Source organism: Sander vitreus, chromosome 4 (assembly GCF_031162955.1).
Source record: "Sander vitreus isolate 19-12246 chromosome 4, sanVit1, whole genome shotgun sequence".
NCBI lineage: Eukaryota > Metazoa > Chordata > Actinopteri > Perciformes > Percidae > Sander > Sander vitreus.
In genome coordinates this window covers 8968190-8983382 of record NC_135858.1, presented here as the reverse complement: position 1 = coordinate 8983382, position 15193 = coordinate 8968190, and the positions used below count along the sequence as shown (strand labels likewise).

Sequence of the window (15193 nt, the reverse complement as noted above, 5' to 3'; positions counted from 1 at the left end):
GTATAGACTAGATCGCAAGTAGGGTTGGATACCGAAACCCGGTTCCACTATGGAACCGTTTTTTACGCAACCAGTAGGAATCAGACCGGATTAGAACGCAAATGTGTCGACTGAAATATTCTCCCTATTGTCGCTCTGAAACAGATGTAAAAATATTACACTTTCTCTGTAGTCTACCGTTAGCTAGCTACCGTAAATGTAGGCTACTTTTAAAATGCCATATTTTCCCTCTGGGCTCACCAGAATGGACGTAAAATCATATTAACCATTCACTGCATGTGATCGCTAGTAAACATATTACATCTTTGATGTCATTTTTCAGTTTTTCAAGAATTGGTTTAGGAATCGGAATTGTTTTAAAAGTACCGGTTCGGAATCGTAAAAATCCAAACGATACCCAACCCTAATCACAAGTGATACTTTCGATTTTGTATCGACTAAAAGCATAGCCATTTAGTACTATTTCTCTTCCAGTAATCAATGCAACTAGGTTACTAAATCATGGTCCTAGTAAGGACATTGACTCGGCCAGGGTTTAAATAATGGCCTCCTACAACTAATGACCACTAACACTTTGGACACTAACATGCTTATTGTCCTGATAGATCACCATGCGCCACTTGGACACTGGATTGGACCCAATCTAGATAAATGATCCAGCGCTGATCTTCCCACATTCAACTGATGGTTGGCAAATAGATATTGATGTCAGAGTTCACATAGACATTATTTGAATTTAAGCACGCTTCATTGAATTTTCCTAGGTAGCCTGTGTACTGGTTGAAATTATGACACATCATCATGGTTCATGAGATACATAATTTATATCATTGATCGAGTGTGAATCAGTGTTAGCCATCATAGTTTAGTTCTGTGCTTCTATGATTTTTTTTTAATGTATTTGTGGCTTTAGCTAGTAGGGATGAGTGGTGTGTGCCAGATTAAAGTGTTCTCAAGGATGTTTTTTGCAGAAGTTTTCTAATAAGAATTTGTGTGTGTCTGACTGGATTTACAGAGTTTGTGGATGTGGGTATATGCCTGTTCTGTGTGTTGAAATATGGTGGTGTATATATATATATATGTGTGTGTGTGTGTATATGTTTGTGAGACTTCAACTACCGTGACAGATAAGAGGTAGCCAGCGATGTGCTTCACTGAGGCTGAAAATGTGAAGAGGAAGTCTGTCTCTGAACCTAGTTGGGAGCGGATTGATCATGTTTACACCTCGACTCTATACCTCTTTCTCTCCCTTCCTCTCTCTGCCTGTAGAGCTCATCTTTCTCTCTGGCTCTCCCCCTCCCTCTGTCTGTCATACTTTCTTCTTTCTGCTACACCCTACTTTCCTCACTGCATCTCTCTCGTCTCTCATACACTCATTTTTGCCGCTTGCCTGTCCCTGTCTATTTCTATCTACACTTATAAAGCAATGCAACAAAGCTGACATGAGATTTGAGCTGCTGCTACTAATTTTGTTTTAGATGAGGGTGTGTCACCACAACATGTCGCATATGGAAGAAAATCTTTGACAGATTCAAATAAAGTAGAAACATCTAGAAGTCGTCATGTCTGGCTAATGAGCTGTAGCACCTTGAAGAACTTTACCGCCTCTCTATAAGCTACACCTTGCCATAACACACAAGTATATGCAGTCCTATAGATATTAGCAGACACGTATACAGCACTAGCAGCAGTCTCCGTTTAGCTGTCAAGCTGGCTGGGTAGCCACTGTGACTGCTAACACAACATTTGATTCTGTCTGTATCGACTGCCAGTCTTCAGGTGATGGCACACGCTAGTAAGTTGTTTGTGAAGGCAGGGCTAATTAGCTAGCGATAGGGTTGTCTCTCCACAGAGATGTCACTTTATTGACTGTTTATTGTTGCAAGGCCAGTGCTAATCAGCTGCATAGCCCAGCCCCAGCCAAAAGCTGAATTTCTCCATTTGATGTCCACAAAGCAGACATGCTAGCAGCAATTAGCCTTGGGCTGTCAGCGCTTAGCCCTTGTTAGCAATTAGCTGTGCCAACTTGACTTGCATCGAGTCTACATGAGGCCGTAGTTAAATTCAGTGGATGAAAAAGGTGCCAGCTGCATGAACTTGCCATTAAGGCATAATTCATGCAGGCCTGAGCTTATGAGTGTAATTGTGAGTCATGAATTATTAGAATGAGAGTCTTATTATAACTCTGGAGCAGTATTTCAAAAGAATGAGGGTCTTAAATATTAGTTTATCCGTTTATAGACCTTTATCTCTACTTTTTACACGCACCCCTCCATGTTTGTTCCTACTTTGACAGTGTTCAGCACCAACTCCATGAATCATGTATGGCTCTGCAGTAGAAATAGACTTCATCTGTTATGCTGCGTACACACTGCTGCCTTGGTTCATGGCTACGGGGATGGGGGTTAATCAGTGTCTGTGCGTTTGTGCACATGTGCATCCTTCAATATGCCTCTGGCTATGGATCCCGGGATAGCTGTGTATGTGTGTGTTTGGCTTTGCAGTTTCATTATACCACTGCAAGAAGACTGTTGGGGGGGGGTTGCTAATCAATGGGATAAACACAGGGGTGCTAATCCACAGTTTAGCCTTTTGTTTGAGATACACAGAGTGTTTACCACTGTGTCAAACTGACATACTCACTTGTAGGAAAGATGAGGACAAGGGCAGAAACAAGAGAGCTGTGGCAAGAATTCCTATAAAGTAATAACGGAAAGGAGTGGGAAAGAGAGGTGGAGAGGACAGAGGAAAGGATAAATGCAGAGGCGTCAAGGAAAGAAGGATGGGGAAAAAAAGTCAAGAAGAGACGTAATACTAGTTAGTGGAAACGGCAAAAAAATGGAGATGAGAGGAGACAAGATAGACTAGGAAAAGAGGGTGTGGGGAGAGAAGAGAGGGTGTGAGGGAGAAAATCAGCTCAAAAGTCTCCCCTGAGGTCAAAAGTCATTCTCCTCTCTTTCATACAATATCACACTATCCAAAAGAAGAAAACTATTCACAGGATATTCACGATATCCAACGTCGGATCACGTTTAAACTCGAGTTTCCTATACTTTATTCCTTTTACAGTGGCTGTAATAACTCAATGCTCTTATATAGTATCGCCTAACAGGAGGCTGTCAATAATTTACTGTATATGTGACACACATGATATACAATAGTGTAACATCAGCTCCATACTAACCTTGTTGGGTCTTGACTATCCATATCTGCTTATGGGGGAAAAATATTGATGCTATAATATTTCTGTATAAGGTTACTGAACATACCCAACTGATCCCAAAGGGGAAATAACAAGCATATCACAAGACATGAGAAAGAATGCAGTATCGGAGAAAGGTTGGTTTTAGCAAGCAGAGACGGGAAACAAGTAGGCCACACAATATCCAAGGTATTGAGACTGCATACGTTTTTTAGGTAAGGATTTTAAATTAGCTTAAAGCTCTACATTTTTGCTGTGTTGAACTTTTAAAAGGTTTATATTTTGAAAAATATGGTTCTTCCCACACTTTCCCTTACTCACTTAGCCAAACATAATTCAACATGTTTGGAACCTGTGAAAGTTGATGAAATGGCAGATTGTCCAATGTCCTATAGCAAGTAAATTTGAGAAAAACGCTGATCATTTTGTAAAATAGAGTCCCATATTTCTGAGTGCCAAATAAGCCCACATTACCAGTGACACATACGGAGCCATCCCCCAGGCCTTATGGTAGCAGTTAACTCCGGTCAGCAGCAACCAAAACAACATGCTGGTGTCTACATTGGTTCCTTTTGGTTTTCTGACCCGGCCCAGGCAGCATCCTGGTTTGTGTGGGCCAATTAGAGGCTGAGGTGAAGGTGCAAAGGCCAATAAGATGCTGAGCTGTGGGCTGGGTAGCTGCGCTCAGAGCGCTAGAGGGTGCATGGGAGCGAATAAACACATGTACACACAATGCTTTCACATACAAATGGCCGCACTCTGAGGTCAGTGAAGCTGACGGAGCCCTGCTGGGCGTCGTTTGAAGTCCGAGGTTGAGAGAAGAGAGTTGAAGTGTTCGAGACTTTGCCTCTCTTTGTTCCTTTATCTCCCCCTGTTCTTAGTTGTTTGTCCATTTGTACTTTAGTGTCTCCATTTTCCTCCTCCTCTCTCTCTCCCTCTTTATCCCTCTTTCTTGTTTTTTGCTGTAGGGCAGGAACGTGAGGACAGATAATATCAGTGCGGGCCTTACATCATTGCCTTCCGTCTGATAAACTTGGCCGCGCCGTCACCCTCTTTCTCTCACTCCTTCACCAATGAGAAAAAAGCAGACACTGGGGCAAAAGGAGAAAATGTAGTTTGGAATAGGATGTGTGTCTGTGTGTTATTCTTCTGTGTGCCGAGAGAGCAGCTGTTTGTTAAAGGAGAAATGGGAAGTATCAGGGGTCCTGATGGCATCCAATTAAGGCAGATAAAATGATGATGAATTGCAGTCGGGCAGCAGAGACGGACGCTCCTGTGAGTGTGTGCCCATGCACATCCACACTCATACACACACAGGAAGACAGCAGAAGGGGAAAGCAGCCATACAGATTTGGAGAAGGAAAAGAGAAGGCAGCGGGGTGAGGAGGGAAAGCAAAAGAAAGGCAAGTGTGGCTGCAGAGATATCAGGAGAAAGAGAGGGAGCATCAAGAGAGAGATGGATGAGGAGGTGGAGGGAAAGAGGAAGAGTACAAAGAGACCATACAGAGGGAGAGTTTGGAGGAGAGGGAGGACAAATAATCTGCTCCCTTTCCGATGGGAGGTGAGAGAAGGATGGCGGAAAAGAAAGATGGATAGATAGATGAATGGTTTAATAGACAGAGCAAATAGAGGTCCAGAGAAGAGGCCAAACATGTCTGCAGGGAGAGCGGTTACCACAAACCACACTGGTTTAATAGTGTCACACACCCTTTTGTGGTGTGTGTGTGTGTGTGTGTGTGCGCATGTGCGTGTGAGATGAAGCACAGTGCTGATGCAAACTTCTCATCTGACTTATTGAAGACTGAAGTTCATGGGATTTGTTAAAAGATGTAACTGAGTGTAAAAACTAAAAATTGTTAATTTATATTAAAAGAAAATCCTGTCATTTTGAATACATACACATACATTCACACATACACAGTTCTAAAGGTGGCAGAGACAAGGCTAATGAGGGCCTGGGCACTGGTCGGTGGAGGGTAGGCGCAGCGGAGCATGGTACAGCCTGGTCTGGCATGGCCTGGCACAGGCTAATGAGATATAAACACTAGACCTGCCACCGCAGTCAGCCACACAGTACACACTGACACTGTTTTAATTGGCTTGCACACTGTGTGTGTGTGTGTGTGTGTGTGTGTGTGTGTGTGTGTTCAGTGTGCGGGTGGATTGAAAGTGCAAATTCACTGGAATTTATTTTGGAGAGCTGCAGATTGAGGACCATTCGTTGTTCCATTACTTTGTTCCCAAGTCATGTGATGCCTCGACAGCACTGATCCCATTTTGATTTGATTTGGGGCACTACATTGCATTTGTTTGTGTCATGGATTTTGTGAGAATTTAATGAGGTGTCATGTGTTATACTCACACAAATATACCCATTTACTTGGTAACCGTCTGTTCCTGTTTACACTGACTGCTCTCCGATCCATTCCTATGAAGCAGCTGAAAGTGAGGGAAGGAAGAGAGAGAGAAGGTGCTTTGCTGCACTCTGCCCTCAGTTTCCACTAATGCATTCCTTCATTCTCCAGCATGCCCCCTCCCTATCTCCGAGTCATCTACCTGTCTCCATCTCTACCTTCTCCTCCTCCTCCTCTCAAGCCACCTCCTTCCTCTTCATCTCTGTCCCCTCATTGGCTCGCTGCGTCTCCTCCCCTGACAGGTGAAGAGCACAGCTCCCACGCTCCTGTCCCGGATAAATAAGAATTAATTGCTGCTCAGCTATCAGCATATGCCAGCTTCTCCACCCATCCTCCCCCTTACTTTCGTCATCTATTTCTCATTTCTGTCTCTCTCCTTGTATCTCTGCAATCTATAACCTTTACTCTAATAAATCATCTCTCTCTCTCATAGCAGTACTCCACCCTTCAACGTGTTCAGTTCTGTGTGATGGTTGATGGGTGAGGGAAGCAGCACAAGTGATTGTTATAGCAAGAGAGTATCATGCTATTAGCCTGATGAGACATGAGGAGCGGAGAGGATGGTTAAACCCGAGTGGAGACCCCTCCCTGCCTCCATGTCTCTCTGTCTGACTGCATTCGGGTTGCATTTTAAATCCATACAGTGAGTTGCGGACAGACACCTCAAACAGAGACTGTTTGCATGATAACCTTCATTGAATGTCTGGTATGCTACAGTAGAGTTGATTGATATCAACAATGATTGAGCCAATTTCCATTTGCTTATAACCAAATGAATGAGAACCTTTTATTAGAATATTAACAGCTTCATGATTAGCAAATTAAAGTATCAGAGATTACAATAAAGGTGCAAGGAGTTAGTGTGAATAGTGCATTTGGCTGGTATCCCTTTTATTAATGACTTGAACTTGACAGGAACTCTGTGATATTAATCAAGGAGTGTATCTAATAAAAGAGATGGGTAGATCTTCCTGAAAATCCTCTGGCACACAAAACATGATTTGTCACACCTTTCAGTAGTAGCAGAATCTCTTTGTTTGTAATAATAATAAGTATAAATTGATCAATTAGCAACAATAGCTAGCCGCCATTGCTAGCAAAGACAGATACATAGATACTCCACTCCAAACAACCCCAACCTGGGGGAACGTGTGAATTGTTCTGTCTCATCTTAGTTTGTAGCTCAATCATACCCCATTCACACCAAGGGCTCAACCAGGGTTGACTTTGTGTTTGAAATGGGTTAAGCCGCCTTGACCGATTCGGCTTCGCGAGCCGTGTCGAGAGGTGGGTCACACACAGGTCGATTTCAATGTGAAAGGCACACGACCAGGGTCGCTAACAACAGGGGCGGAACAAACTGTCATTGGTTGACAAACCAACAACATACATTTTGTCTCACTGTGCTTTGGAATGTAAGGTATGAAAATAAGAATATAAAATTTAATTTCTCTAATTCAAAGCACCGTCTCTCTCTCTCTCTCTCTCTCTCTCTCTCTCTCTCTCTCTCTCTCTCTCTCTCTCTCTCTCTCTCTCTCAGAGAGACACACGTCTGCAGCCGGCAGTTCAGTGTGGCTGCCAGCTCTCGCAAATCTCTCTCTGTCTTTTTTTAAATGAGTCGGGAAGCCAACAGCTAAGCCTAACTTTACTTTTAATCTTATCAAACAAAGAGAAATATTCTCCCCTCGTCCTAAAATGGTCATAAATCGATACTAGAGATACTTTCTTGTTTACTGCTGCATCTGCAATGAGTGAAATGCAGAGGAGGAGAATTAAACTAAGAGCATCTGTCTCCACAAAATCATCTGTTGAAATGGTTATTTATATGTACTTTAGAATGTAATCACTGTGAAACAATCATAAAATAAGCTTTATTTATCTCTCCGTGTCTCTCTCTCTCTCTCTCTCTCTCTCTCTCTCTCTCTCTCTCATGCCTGAGCTTGCAGCTCAACATCTTTGCAGCCTGCAATACAATGAGGAATTCAAGTACAAAACACTAGTTCTGGTGGTGTACAGCTGGACTGGAGTATGTGACGTTGGCTGTTCTCTTGTTATGACAGTAAAACCCCCCCACCCATTTCCAGCACGTGAGGTAATTCATATGCATCGCTCCCGGGTTGGGACCCAGCTCGTATCTGAATTGTCATGACCAGGGATCAACCCGTGTTGACTGGCTTGGTTTGAATTGACAAAAAAAAGAGTTGAACACGGGTCAGATAACCCTGGTCCGACCCTGGTCATTGATGTGAAAGATGTATCAGTGACAATCCTTTAATTTCTCCTCTTGTTTGCATGTGTGTTGCATGGTCCGGTACTGCAGTAATGTGGTTGAGTGAATAGATGTACCGCAGGTGTTGGTGCAAAAAAAACAACAACAAAAAAACAGTTGTGTGACAGAGCAGTGGACTTTGCTAGAGAAGAATTGCCACCAGAAGAATGCGCTGAGAAGGGTGAGGATATTGAAAATATGGACATTTCTGCAAATGACCAAAAATCAGGCTTTTGTCTGGGGAGAAGTCTAGTAAGCTTACACTAGCTTAATGCGTAGGCTGGAAAATAAGAAACACTGGCTATGGCAGCATTATTTTTCCCTCAAGCCAGCACTTTTCTCCCCCTCCCCTCTCTCTTTTTCTTTCCATCATTGAAGAAAGTATGTGTGTGAGTGTGTGTGCTTGTGTGTGTGTGTGTGTGTCCAAGAGATAAGCTGGGTAACTGGGTCCGGCCATATCCTCCAATCCTGTTAGCATTAGCGATTAGCACTGGCTAACAGGCCCCTATTATGAGCCGGGGCTGATTCCACGCCGCCTGACCTCACACATACAGTACATACACACATACACACACGCTAAGCTATAGGAAGGATTACTACTTGATCCTTGATTAGGAGGCCATATCTGCCTGGAAGTTTTGTGTGTGTCTAAAAGAGCACTGTTGTGTTTGCTGTAGACCGGCAAGACACATTTCACATGGGCCAACATTCCATCTGTGTCCTCTACTTTGCTTTTGCACTGTCCCGACTTTTGTTAAAACTGCGTCACAAAACTATTTTAAATCTGAAATAATCTAGATTGAAAGATGTGTTCTGTAAGGTCAGAATTTTTTAAACCAACATTGTCACCTTAAGAAAGCTAGGGATGGAAGAAAGAGGAAGAGAGTAACCTGTTTTATCCCAGGTATGGGCTTGCCCTGGGCTAGTTTGGTATTTTTAGCCATTTAGCTTGCACACGCCTTCAAAATGACTAATTATCAGGCTGTGACCCTCACAGAAGGTACTTGTTGTTACTTCATACCTGCCCTCCTTCACCCCTCATTCTCCATCCATCTATCCTCTAATCCAGTCCTGGATCTCTGTCAGTTTTCACTGACAGAGATCCAGCTGGTTTGCATCTGCAGTTTTCTGTTGAGAGAATGTTGTGGGGCCAACGTCTCTCCACTTACTTTTATGCCTTTATTAGGGCCATGTGAAATCCGTTATTTTTTTTCAAATTCCGGATTTATTTTTAGCCCTTCCGGATTTTTCGGATTTGCTTGTTTTCTTTTCACTTCTAAGCAGTATTGACCTTTAAAAACTCAGTGACACAAACTCACAATTCAGCTTTTTAATATATTCATCAAAGCACATTCAAAATTACCTAACTAAAAGGTAATTGGATGCTCACCTATAACAATGTTGAGCACACTGCGATCTCGGTTGTCAGAGGTTTCGTGCAACGAAGATTTTCTTTCCACTGATCTCTTGCATGCACGTTTTTGCATGTGCTGGTCCAAGACCCGCGGCAGGCGGGTCTGCCTGAGGCTGCTGGCGTTTTCTGGGAGTGCGCCTCCCTGCTTGCAATGTTCAACAAGAAATGGACATATCCTCTTCATTTTCTCAAGCAGTATGTCAGCTTCAGCACACATTGCAACAAAATCTTCCACAAACTCACGCCTTGCATCTATTGATTTTGTCGTTGCCTCAATGGTAACCTGGAGGGATTTGCCCGCTGTGGATTTAGTTTTGTTCTTGAGATGAACTTTTTATTTCAAATGGTCGTTACATGTGTCTTTGCGGGTCCAGTATGTTGACAAAACTTACAAAACAGTTGTTGTCCAGATTCATAGTAGAACTGGGCAATATATCGATATTATATCGATATCGTGATATAAGACAGGATATCGTCTTAGATTTGGGATATCATAATATCGTGATGTGACACAAGTCTTATCTGTCCCTGGTTTTAAAGGCTGCATTACAAGTGATGTAATTTTTAGGCCTGCCCCCTCTTAGTCAATTAGTCGACTAATCGTTTTGGTCTTAGTCTACTAAGATTTCTTTAGTCGATTAGTCATGCTGAATGACTTATTTCCAAGAAACATACGAGCACATCTCTGGTAAACACAAGAATTAAAGTGGTGCTTTTGCATGACTCTTTGCGGAGAAACTCAGATTTACAGATCTGTCGATTAAATCAACTAATCGACTAGTCGATACAATTGAATGAGTGTTAGTCGACTACGAATTCCTTCAATTGAGCACAGCCCTAGTCATTTTTTTAACTTACCAGACTGTTCTAGCTTTTCTATTATTTGCCTTTACCCACTTAGTTATTATATACACATTAATGATGATTATTTATCAAAAATCTCATTGTGTAAATATTTTTTTGTAAGCAACAATAGTCGACCCTACAATATCGCCGCAATATCGATATTGAGGTATTTGGTCAACAATATCCTGATATTAGATTTTTTCCATATCGCCCAGCTCTAATTCATAGTAGTCGCTGGGGTATTGCTCAGCCCGGTATTTAGCAGTCAATTGAGAGTTTCTTAATTTTTTTCGCCACCGCTTCCACATTTTTTTCCCCCACGCAACAAACTCAACGTGAACGTGAGGACGTATGGTTACTAGGCAACATGTTTAACAATGCCATTTGGCCACTGTTTAGGTAGAGACCTTTCTACGCTTGTTGTTTTAAACAGAAAAATGAGAAGGAAGTAAACAAAAATCGTTTGTTTAATATGTCAACAAAATATATGCAAATTTGATTCCGCGTGTGTAAGAGAATTCCGTTTTCATGTGTAGATTCCTTGATTCCGTCCGCGTTTTCCTCATCACGGAAATCATAGGTTCCTACTTTATTCTTACCATTATTATTTCACACTTTTTTGTGATTTACTTGGTCTCCCTCTTTCCATTTCACTGTTTCTTCTGGACTCTTATTTATTTATTTATTTATCTGTCTATCACTCTTCTCTCTGAAGTGTCAATTCTGTATTTTACTTATTAACACTCTTCTCATCTGTGTCTTCTCTCTGTTGCTTCAGTATTTTGTAATTGTCTGTGTATTGTCTGTTGATGTTTGCATCAAAAACTAAATAAATTAATAAGAATGCTTATCATCAACAAACCCTTCTTTTTGTCTTTCCACTCACCTTCTGTCTGTTTTGGGGCCTTCTATGTCTCCTCGTGTCAAAGGCTGTAGACAAAAGGAGTGTTACTATCATTCTATACTGTTTCAAATATTGGGAGTAAATCACTAAATATAGAACATAGTGATTTTTGTGGCTCTATTTAAATATTTCTCTCCTCTTCATACATGCAAATTATGCCCATTTGAGAGTAACCTGCTTAATGTTTTGCATATCATATTGGAATCTGCTGTGCTGTGAATAAACCATGTACCAAGCTGCATGTGTGTATTCCCTGAACTGTGCATTGTGCAACATGGTGGTTCAGTATGAAAATTTAATAAGCCTTTGGTGCAATGAGAGGAGATGAGTTTGGAACATAACCTAACCTTTCCTATGCCTCCCCCACCCTCTACTGCCCATTAAACACACATACACGCACATAAACACCTCTCCCTAACTAAATATTCATGCTTTTGTTGTTGAGAGAAGGTACATAATCAAGCGGATCCATGTCCCCCTGAACATACATCCTCTCCCTTTGAGGATCGATGTGCAAACACAGACACATACCTGTAACATGGATTGGAACATCCCCATATTTTAAACGACACCCCGCCCATTTTTTTTTTTTTTTACAATTATTTTTTGGGCATTGTTAGGCCTTTATTGACAGGACAGCTGAAGAAATGAAAGGGGAGAGAGAGGGGGAACGACATGCAGCAAAGGGCCACAGGTCGGAGTCGAACCCGGGGCCACTGCGTTGAGGAGTAAACCTCTATATATGGGCACCTGCTCTACTAACTGAGCTATCTGGGCGCCCAGATTTTTAGAGGGAAGATAGAGGGCAGGCAGTGTTGTTTTAGCTGTCAGCACCTCCACACCTCCAGTGTGTGTGGTGCAGCGTTTCAGAGAGGGGACTTGTCAGGGTGTAAAGCAGGGGTTAAGAGGTCCACACACATCTATCATCTATTTCTCTATCAGCGGAATTGGCCCGTCTCATGTGATCCAGAGGGGATCAGGCCATGCTCTGATTGGCCGGTCATCAGAGAAACGGGGATGGCTGTGGAAGGAAGCTTGACCCCATGTCCTTTACTGTAGCCTGTCTTCCCGAGGGGATATAACAGGGCAACAAGAAAAGACATAGTTAACGACACTGAAATAGAGAAATGGATACAATATACAACTTACCACATATTTGGCAGTGAATTGTGTGAAAAAAATTGTCCTTAAGCTTCTGTTGTTCGAGGTTGAGACGGGATGATTAAAGACTTATGGGTTGTGGAAAAACCACCAACACATTCAATACTGTACATATTCACTAACTGCCTGTCTTTTGAGCAAATATCCATACATGCCCAAATAATATTTCAGTGTCTTGTCTTGTGAGTTGCCACCTGAGGAACTTTTAGCTCTGGTTTTGGCTTGTGTGGCGTCCTGTCCTAGGAGAGGCTGTCCAACATTGAATATGAGCTGGCATAGTTTGGATTTTGTCATTCTGGCCAACCAAAACAATTAACCTTTTCTCTTAACGAGCAGTCACTTGATTCAATGTCCATATAAAAGTATAGCTTAATGGAGTTTTATTGCTGCTGCTGTTTTGGGTTTGACCACTTCCAGATTCGAGCAGCCTTGTATAAAGTACTTGAAAGCAATGCTTGAGTAAAAGCACAAGTATCTTCCCAGAAAATAGCTTTGGTAGACGTTAAAGTCACTTTTTAGAATATTACTTGAGTAAAAGTCTTAAAGTATCTAATATTTACTGTATTAAGTATCAAAAGTAATTTTCTGATATTAAATGTACTTAAAAAAAACTTATTATGAACTTTATGGACAAAGGTTTGTAACGTTATCTTCATCCTCACCCCATTCACCGCTGTCGCCAGGGTGGTCATCGTCTGTTACGTTGGCGGCAGAGCCTGCAGCAGGTGCTTCCCTGACACTATCAGTTATTATGCTTCCTCCTCTTCTTTTTTAGTTTTGGCCTATGTTTAGATTTTTTTTTTTTTTTTTTTCTTCGCTTGGCAACAAACAGGCATTATGTCACCACCTGGAATGGAGCGTGCATTAACTTGCAATCTAGGAGTAATGATTCGTCAAACCTGCTTTTTTCCAGTGTAACACATTTCTTCTGATTTAATTTTGTAGTTACGAGTAACTAAGATGCTTAGGGGAAATGTAGTGGAGTAAAAGTATACATTTTATTTAGGAAACAGTAGTGGAGTAAAAGTGAAAGTTTCCGGGAAATCTGAATAACGAAGTAAAGTACATATACGTGAAAATTCTACTTAAGTACAGTGATGAAGTATTTGTACTTTGTTACATTACAACACTGTGCTGTTTCTGTGCGAAGCCTTTACGTTGTCTAGTGTTCCTATGTTCTAATGGCAAAGCCAGCCTGATCAAGAGAATAGTTGCAAAGTTTCGAAACACCTTGAACAATTGCCAAATATGATCCTGCCCTTAGCTGGATAACGCCCCTCACTTTTTCTCTTTATCTCCTTCTTGCTGCTTTTCTTTTACTCTTTCCACATGTTCTCAGTGCAGTGTCCAGTGCATGTCCTTCTCTTTCCTCTCATTCTCTTGCATGCATATACACACTCATATGTCATATGTTCTCTCCATCTCTACTCGGTGAGGAAGTGCTCTTGTTCCCAGGCAGACTGGGTGGTCTCCTGGGGGAAAGGGGGAGAGGGGAGGAGGGATGGAAAGATTGAAGAAGTTCATATGTTCGGACTTCAGCGGAGACAAATAATAGCTGTCCTCCAAAATATGTGTTGTAGTGTGAGTGTCTTATCTTCCTGCGCTTTCATGTGTTTTTATTTATCATTTTTTATTTCCTGTATTGACTATGCGATCCGTCTTTGATGCATTCGCTGGCATCCGTCTCTTGGAAACTGTCCCGTGTGCAGAATGTATATTTATAGTACAGTGTGCACATGTTTCTCTGGACATGTTCGGTATATGCGATAAAGGACTCTGCTCCATATTTCCTTGTTTGACTGTGGGGAATGGAGGTAGGGGAGAGAAAGTCCGACTGAGATTGATGGGGGAGGAGGTTTGTAAAGAGGTAAAGGGAAGGAATAATGAGAGAGAGAGAGAGAGAGAAAGGAGGGGGTGGAAAGGAGGAGAGCGAGAGCGTGAGAGGAATGTGTGAAAAGACCAAGGCAGACATGTCAGGGAACAAATTGAAAATGCCAATTTCACTTTAGCCCCCACCAGCTCAGGCGCTTATAGGCCAGCCCCAGCCTCTTATTCCATGTGTAAATGAATGGTGTCCACAGAATAACACACAATCACCTCTCTCTATCCATCCTGCCCTCGCTTTTTCTCCTTCACCCTTGTTGCTGAATCATCCTCTCTCAACCTCTCCCTTCCCACTTCCTTCATTCTTCTTTTCACCATCTTCTCATTGTTTTGCTGCCTGCACTCCACTTGTCCCAGCTCATTCCACCTCTGTCTCTTCGACCCAACAGCCATTCCAAACGTTTTCCAGTCTTTTAACCATCACTTGTCGCTTTTCTCCCCTTTTATTGCTGCACTTTTCTGCACTCATTGTTGCTTTTCAGAATTCTTTGCGACACTCAACATTACTTTTCCCTTTCTACATGACCCCACCACAGTAGCTTTAGCATATGTAGCATGTTGTTTATCCTAAGATATCATGTCCACTGGCATTTAAGGAGAAGCTACATCTCTCTTCCAAAATACTGATGATGATTTAGGGCTGCAACTAACGATCAATTTCATTTTCGAGTATTTTTTCAATTAATTAATAATTAATTAATTAATAACAAATTGTGAATGAATGAATGACGATTCATGTTTTGTCTGACCAAAAGTCCAAAGGTATTTAAGTTTACTGATGTACTGTATATATCAAAGAGAAGCAGCAAAGTCTCCCATTTGAGAAGATAATCACTATTTGTGATTGAAAAATAACGTAAAAGATACATTGACTATCAATATAGTTGCCAATTATCCTTCTGTCGCTCAACTAATCAATTAGTCTAATTGTTAAAGGAGAATTCCGATCGATTTCAACATGTAGCTCTGTTGTTTGGAAATGTGGAGTGCTGTCAGTAGCAAGAAACACAATCGGTGCTGCCTACACCGAGTTATCCCCCTGCTAGCGTTAGCACCCAACAGGCTTAAACAGGGCAAGTTTTAAACGTGTTTTTAGCCT

At 41.8% G+C, this 15193-nt stretch overlaps 1 protein-coding gene across 4 annotated transcripts in view; it reads left to right on the top strand.

The window, feature by feature from the left end:
- plxna1b (plexin A1b) overlaps nt 1-15193 on the top strand; it is a 197189-nt gene that overhangs the window by 135433 nt on the left and 46563 nt on the right. The window lies entirely within an intron of this gene.